Source organism: Lagenorhynchus albirostris, chromosome 9 (genome assembly GCF_949774975.1).
Source record: "Lagenorhynchus albirostris chromosome 9, mLagAlb1.1, whole genome shotgun sequence".
Classification (NCBI taxonomy): Eukaryota; Metazoa; Chordata; class Mammalia; order Artiodactyla; family Delphinidae; genus Lagenorhynchus; species Lagenorhynchus albirostris.
In genome coordinates, this window is record NC_083103.1 from 9,901,136 (window position 1) to 9,909,542 (window position 8,407).

Below are 8,407 nucleotides of genomic sequence, written 5' to 3' on the forward strand. Positions count from 1 at the left end.
TTAAGAAAGATAGCAAGTGAATATTAGTATAGATGGTGCATGGATACGGCAGAGCTCACGATGGCAATGAGTGGACAGGTTAAGTCTGGGACAAGTGCGGTGCTGGCAAGTACACAAGTTCTGGGGCAACCCTGATTTACATCCTGTTTTGCTGCTTGCCAGCCGTGTGGCTGACGGCAAGCCTCTCTGAGTTTCAGTTTCCTCGTGTAGAAATGGGATAATGTGATCTCCTCTGAAAGGAGGCTTGTTGTGAGACGACCCAGGGAAAGCCTGGCTTGGGAGGCCACAGTAGAGGATGGACCCCAGCAGCCCTGGCTCCAGGGCCCTCTGGTGCATCTATTTCCTGAAGCATGCTTGGCTTTGAGAGTTCGCTTCTTTTAGCATCTCAGGTCCTCCAGACACCTGGGCAGAGAACCAAGAACTCTCTCCACTTTCCACAGTGAGAAAGACAGATCTTATTCTTTAAAACCCTTCTCCCCAGTCCGAGGGCATCCAGCCACCTGGAAAGAAGGGGACCAATCCTTCAAGCACACTGAACCACTGGAACTAGGGAAGGGGAAAAAAAATCTCAGGACAGCAGGAGACCCAAGAGGCCTCTGAGCCCTGCAGACCCACAGCTCTTGCTGTTGGGAAGGTTTGCTTTGAGCTCTGCAATCAGATTGACACATCAATTTTTTCTTTTTTTTTTTACTCATTTCTTAAATAATTGGGAATGCCTTCTACATGCCAAGTGATGTGCCAGGTACTACGGATCCCAGGTGAACAAAAATAGATCTAGTCCTGTCCTCATGGAACTTGAAGTCTGATGGGGAGACAGGCATTGATCAGAGAGTGATGGATTTAAAATTGAGATGTTAGGGAGGTCTTCTCTGAGGAAGTGGCACCTGAGCAGAGATCTGAAAGAGGATAGGAGTAAGAAGGAAAGGGAGGAAAGAGCACTCTGGGCAGAGGGAACCGTGCAAAGGTCCTGTGGTGGGAGATGTCGTGGAGAGGATCAGAGGCCGAAGGAGCCTAGGAGGAGCTGGAGCACAGAAACTGAGAGTGGGACCAAGATGACGTTTAAGATGTGGGCATCCCTTGAGCTTCCCTGGTGGCGCAGTGGTTGGGAGTCCGCCTGCCGATGCAGGGGACGCGGGTTCGTGCCCCGGTCCGGGAGGATCCCACATGCCGCGGAGCGGCTGGGTCCATAAGCCATGGCCGCTCAGCCTGAGCGTCCGGAGCCTGTGCTCCGCGATGGGAGGGGGGCACGGCAGTGGCAGGCCCGCGTAACGTAAGAAAAAAAGAAGGGAAGAGATAAAAAAAGAAGAAAAAAAATATGTGGGCATCCCAGGCAGGAACCTTAAAGGTAATGTTAAGGGTGTTCATTTTTTTTTTTTCACTGCCATGGGCCCGGGGTCAATCCCTGGTCGGGGAACTAAGATCCTGCAAGGTGTGTGGCACCCAAAAAAAAAAAAAAAAAAGTGTCCATACCCTGGTGTGGGTGAGATCAGTGGAGGGTGTACAGAGAGAAAAAAGGAGGGCTCCTAGGACAGCATCATGAGGAACTTCAAATTTAATGACGGGGGGTGGGGGTGAGGTGGGGGTGAGATGCCTCCAAAGAGGTAGAGGTGTGGCTGAAAAGGCAGAAGGAAACGGAAGGAAATGCTGAATCATGAAAACCAAGGGACGGGGAGGTTTCTATCGTTGGTCAGAGGGAAAAGTAAAGCTTTGAATAATGTCCGCTGGATTTAGTAATATGGAGGTCCTGGTGACCTTAGTGAGAGATGCTTTCATTCAAATAATGAGGTGGAAAGCTAGAGAGGTGAAGATGCGATAAGGAAAGGAGACAAGGAAGTGGTGATGAGTGTAGTCAACCCCTCGGAGAAGCTGACTTGTGAAGAGCAGGAAAGGAAAAGGCTTCATGTGCCAGTGGTCACGCTCACCCAGTCTTTCCCTAGACCTAATTCTTGAGCCTAACTTGTTTTGCTGGTTCCCCTCCTCGGTGTCTATCTTGAGGCACATGTAGAACGATAAATAGGAGGCAGGCCTTTAATCTGATCCTGTGCTGAGACACTTCGTCTAAGGCAAAAGTCTTACTGGGCCTTTGTTGCCCAAAGCATTGCTTATATCTCATCTTTTTCTGTTTAGCGTATAGATTTTTAACCCTGCAAGGCCCAAGACTTCTGGATTCTATTTCCTTTCATTCCTACTTGAACACCAGGTAATTCTTTGCTGAGCTCATCTCGTCCTTCTATATCCTCACCAAATGCAGCCAGTAGTAGCCAACAGGGATGACTGGTTTTCTGCTTTCCGGCCTCTTCCTTGTGGGCTGCCAGCTTGGAAAACACATAGGGTACCTCCCCCGTCAGAGCAGGCATTCGTTTACCCAGTGTTTTGCTAGTGCAGAACACAGAACTCCTGCTTTTCAAGGGTCCTACATCACTTTGATCACTTCTGCCCAAGTGCTAAGCCAATGTCACCACGGGCGAGTAACTCAATTCCTCTGGGCCTGTTTCTTCATTGGCAAAATGAAGATAACAGTACAACTTACTTCATAGGGCTGTCATAGGAACTGAGTGAGTCAATGCAGGTATTGTGTTAGCCCAATGTGTGGTCTAGAAAAAGCACTCGGTACATGTTGGCTGTTCAAATAGTCGAGGAGGAATTACATGTGTTTGTATGAGACTGATACTAAGTTCACAAGAGTCTGATATACTAAGCAGCCTCCTTTTAAAAAGTATTATAGTGAAAAGTTCACCTGCCCAGGGGACAGGATACTCACTCATGCTGGTCGGTTGGTGATTTTTTTTTTTTCTCTATAAGCAAATCTACACTGGAAGCCCAATTACCATCTGTTATCAGTTACCAACAGCTATAATACTGTTGGTGACTGTATGCAGCTATAATGCTGCATAACAAATCACCCCCAAACTTGGTGGCTTAAAATAAGCAGAATTTATTTAGCTTGAGGGTCTTCGGGTTTGCAGTTTGCACTGGGCTTGGCTGGGTAATTCTTCTGGTCTTGACTCGTCTCACTTACCTACCAGCTGACTTTGGCTAAGGGGCAAGGGATGACTTGGACACGAGACTCATCCTCCAGAAAGCTAAGCTGGGCAGGCTTTCAGGTGGTGGCAGAAGAGGCACAGGAGCTCCAGCGCCCAGCTGTGCCAGCGCTTCTCGAGGCCCCGCTGACTTCATGATAACCGACATCCCGTTGGCCGAGCAAGACCCTGGCTGACCCCAGGGTCAGAGGGGAGGGCCCTGCAAAATCACAGCAAAGGGAGCGGCTACAAGGGCTAAGGGTCCGCCAGACCCTCATAAAATTGATCGGTGAGAGTGAATTCAGAACAAGGGAAGCTATTTCTAGGATATTAAAAGTAGGTGTCTCAGCTCCACGGCCTGGTGTGGAGGTGTGCCTGTCACATGAGGCTGGATGTCCCACGGCCCGTGCCCGGTTGAGTCAGTGCCTGAGACACACGGACCGATCATCCCTTCTCTTCTGTTCGCTTACCCCTCCTTCAAAGGTCCTCCAGAGCACGGGCTGTATATCGTTCACCTCTGTCTCCTGGGCCTGGCACTAGGCCTAGCACATGGTGCTAGGGCTGACCACCTCTGCTTGTGAATCAGTGAAATAAAGAGTGAAATTATAGGGACTTCCCTGGCAGTCCGGTGGTTAAAAGTCCGTGCTTCCACTGCAGGGGACATGGGTTCGATCCCTGGTCAGGGAACTAAGATCCCGCACGCTTTATAGCGTGGCCAAAAAAAAACAAAACCTTCTCTGACCCCAGCATCTAGTGAAGACCGTTATAGCGTCACTTTCTAATCAGATTTCTGAGCGTCACTCTTCCTGTTTGGACCAAGCCCACTGCTGTTTCTATTTGCGCAGGAGACACGGCATCTAGTATAACTCTACTAAAACCTTCTCACTGTGCATGACTCTGCTTAGGGGTGGGAGCAAAGAGAGACAGGGGAGCAGGGGAGAGCCTGTGCTCTTAGGAGCAACCAGCAGTGGCTTGTCAGCAAAAGTGCTGGAGCCAGTGGGCGCAATAGAGGTTGGACAACTCAGCTGGGGGCCCTGGAATGGGGTCCGCATAGTCTTCCCGACCAGCCACATGCAGGTCTGAGACAGCCTGTGGCTTGGAAGGAAAAGACGGATAGTGACAGCAAGACCCAGAAAGCTTCCATCCTCATCTCTGCTGCTCAAGGTAAGGATGAAAGCCTTGAAGCAGGGCAGAGATCGAGCTCTGCCCCTGGCCCCCCGAAAATCCAAAGGCAGTCTCTCTGAACTCCAGACCATCACTTGGAGTTGCACCTGTCCTGCTTGGAGGGCTCAGGTGTTCAGGCTGGAACTGCTGAGGCTGTGATATCATCTCTACAAGGGTCAGGACCCGAGGGGGAGGGGGGAGCCTATAAGGAACCGAGAGGGGGTCTCCATGAAGGACTCTGCACAGCAGTCCTCCATGGACCAAGGCAAGATGCAGGTGACGAGTCAGGAGCAGAGGAGTAATGACGACAGTTCCGTGTTTCGAGGTAGCAGACGGGGCCTCGGTGCACAGGCCCTGGAGGCCCACTGCCTGGCTTCCAATTCCAGCTCCCACGCTTCCCGCCTGCGGCTTCCGGCAAGCAGCTTCATCTCACCGGGCCTCACTTTCCTCACCTGGCCGAGGGAATGATAGTTGTGCCTGTCTCATATCCCTGTTGTGAGGCCTGAGTGACGTCATTCGAGGAATGCTCTTAGCGGTGCTGGGCGTGCCTTCGGCCAACACCACCACTAGCCGTGATTACGAGTGTCGCTCAGGTGCCAGATGCCGTGCTGAGCACTTCACACAGGTGACTTATTTAGTCCTTACACCCACACGTGAGGTGGTTCTTTGACTTTCCTTTCTACAGATGAGAGACACAGAAGCGTGGAGGGGTTAAACAAGGTGACCAACCCAACTGACCAATGGGAGAGCCAGGACTCTACCTTAGGCCTGACCCCCAAGCAGCTGCCCTGAACTGCTCTACTCTATTTCTCCAACACGTGTCCCAGGGCATCACCAAATGTGAACATTTCACCAGATACTAACTGAAATCCACTGCGAAACAAAATGTACATCTTAACATCATAATTTGCTTTTTAACTCTACATGCTGTGATGTGTAGTTACGTAAAATGTGTTCAAATTGTCCTTTTAAAGAGAACGTTCTCCTCCTTGGCGGGAATATCTGGATTCAGGCGAGACCTGGGACCTAGCAAAAGACTACCTCTCAGGTTACGAGGAGGTAGATTTCTCCTCTGCACGTCTTCTCCTTGGACGCCTGGTGGTATCTTGGATAGCTTCAACTTTTCCACCATCTGCCCTGAAATGTCTGACTGCTGACAGACGTTTGTTCCTTAAAGGCAAAGGAGCGCTCCACTCCTTGCCTCAGGTCACCTGACTAGGGAAGAGCCTAACGCCGGTCCTCAGTGCCAGAGGGTTCACTGGGAACCCGAACAAGGTGGCTTAACTGGGAGCTGGTCAGCACCCTCAGCTTGTCAGCTGCAGGATGGCAAGTCCTCCATCCTCAGATACGACGGGCTGTACCAATGAGATGCTGTCAGCGCAGGTCTCCCAGCCCTGCTTGCCATTTAAGGCTGCGTGAACTTCCCCATCATGGAAACTTCCTGTCTAGCCACGATAGCAGATGGATGGAAAGATAAAAGTAAGACTCTCTACTCCCCCAGTGGAACCTTTCCCTGGGGATGTTTAAAAATATGAACAAGGTTTGGGTCAGTGCCACCCTCACCGAGCTGAAGAGACCTCCAGACGACGGCCAACACCAGTCAGAGGTGCCTCTGCGATGACCCCGACAGATATGCCCCATCTAAGGCTCAGGGTCGGGCAAAAGGGATTTGGCTTATGGATTCTGAAGACTTAAAATGATTAAGAGAGGAAATGATGGGGAGAGGACAGCTTTTACTGCCCCAGTTTGACGTCTGATGTGGGAGCTTGTGCGACAGGTCTCGTGAGACCACTTCAGATGGGACAGGGCAGGGCCAGACGCCTGGGTGCCCCACAGAGGCTCTGAATGAGGTCAGTGAGCAGTGATGTGTCACAGGGAGAGGAATAAGTCCAGCTTTGTTCATCACAGATCTTGCGGGGCTGCTGGCCCTTGCAATATGTTTATTAATTTTTAAAAAATGTCCTGTGGCTGGCCTAGTTTTACTTAATGCCTAATAAAGGGAAAAACTGTTTACATAGCACCCCTGGTCTGACACTGAGCAGCTGAAGTTAAGCAAGATCCTTCACTTTCAGAGATGACACAAGACAGCAGCCTGGGAAGAAAACATCTCCTTTAGAAGCATGCCATTCCCAGGTCAAAGTGGCAGCAGCTGAACGTTATGTTAAAAAAGACAAAATCAGGGTGAGGAGAGATCAAACCCCAGGGGGATAAAGCCCAGGCTGCATACTTGGCTGCTGGGATCTGTTGCACAAGAGTCCAGGATAGATGCGTAAGTCGCTGCCCAACGCATGTGCACTTCTGACAGTCCAGACATCTCTCTGCATAAACTCTGTTTAACATTCTCCACACAGTACATCAAGTGAGGCCCGAGAGATTGGCCAGAGCCTGTGCTGAGCTCCCAGGGCGATCGATGTCTGCTTCTGCCCGCCATTTCTCACTCCCATTCCTTGCTTAGGTGACAGTGCTACAGATTTTTCCATCGAAGTTCTTGACACCAGAGGGTCTGTTTTCTCTCCAGTCTTTACTGGCTGGTAAGACATCCCATGGTTCCTAACAGGTCTGGTTTTCTACCTGCAGGACTCTGCCTTGCATGAAGATCTGGAGACCTCGCTGACACGGCAGGCCATTTGTGTTAGGACACGGCTCCTAGATCTCAGGCTGAGGCCATGACCTAACGCTGCCACCTAATATCTACCGAGCGCTTACCGCGTGCTGGGGACCACGGAAGAGCTCCGTGTGCTTTATCTCTTCACATCTGATCTTCACAGAAAGTTAGACAGGGAGCATCATCATCCCCACTTTATAGATGAGGAAATCGAGGCTCAAGCCAATTCATTTATCCAGACAGTAAGCAGCAGAGTCAGGATCTGCCTTGTAACCAGTTCCTACCCTCACTTTACGAGAGCTATCGTGGGTGGCTAAGTGCTTACTTTGGGAGGCACCTGGCAGCTTCCTGTTCCCCGTGTCAGCGGTCCCCAACCTTCATGGCACCAGGGACCAGTTTCAGGGAAGACAATTTTTCCACAGACGGTGGGGGGGTGGGGGTGGGGCATGGTTCAGGCGGTAGTGCAAGCGATGCACAGCGGCAGGTGAAGCTTTGCTCACTCGCCCGCCACTCACCTGCTGCTGTGCGGTCCGGTCCCTAACAGGCCGTGGACCCATACCAGTCCATGGCCGGGGGGTTGGGGACCCCTGCCCTATGTGACACAGGTCATGGCTCAGAACCGTCAAGTTTCTCTGCTATAACTTCCCAAAGCGTAGATTTCTACAGTTTCCACCAGTAAGGTAGCACGTTCTGGCAGAAAGTTCATGAGCTTTGGAGACAGACTGAACTGAGCAAGATTCTGGCTTTCTGACTGAGTAGTGACTTAATCTTGGACAAATCACTCTCTCTGAGCCCACTTTCTCATCTACAAAATAGGTGTGACACCACTTGTCTGCAGGAGAGCTGTGAAGCTCTACTGAGATCGTGTAAGTAAATAAAGGCTGGTTCTCTCCTCAGCCAGGGACACTGAGGGGCAGGCAGGACCACGAGGACGCTCCGTGGGGACCGCGAAGCTCAAGAGTGCTGGAAACGTGTGCTTCCTGCCTGCGCGCAGCCCTGTGCTCACCAACCGCCTGCCTAGCGATTCAGGCCTGCCTTCCTCCGATCGCACCTTTGATGGTCCTGGCCCAGTCTGGGTGATGGCCGTTCTGATTGGATTACAGCTCCTAGGGGAAAATTCCTCCAGTGAGACTACCCTCCTGGCAATGTCGAAATCTTCTAGTCCTAGAGCTAAACACTTTCAGCTAATTCATCCTAACATATTATTTCTTATGCGTTATTAGTTTGTCAACTAAAACGATCGTGGAGACTGTAGAAATATAGAAAATGTTTGCTATAGTGCTGCATGAAGCTAAAACCTACGACTGTGACCTTGTAAAGCTCTATAAACGTATGCCTGTGGATTACGTGAGAAGAGACAAAATTAAAATAATTGTGTGAGGGCTGGGGAGTTGTGATTTTCCTTTTTAAAATACTCTTTAATATTCAATTATCGCTCAATTTACAAAGTGAGCATTTTAGAGAAAATCGGGTGAGGATGCGTGCCCACACCATTCCTGCCCACTGCCCTCATCTGCCTGCTGGGCCTTTGAAGGATTCCGCTCAGGGGGCTTGGATCAGTGTCCCTTGGCAGAAAGAACCATCCCAGGTTGGAAGGGGGAATTTCACTGGAACAAAG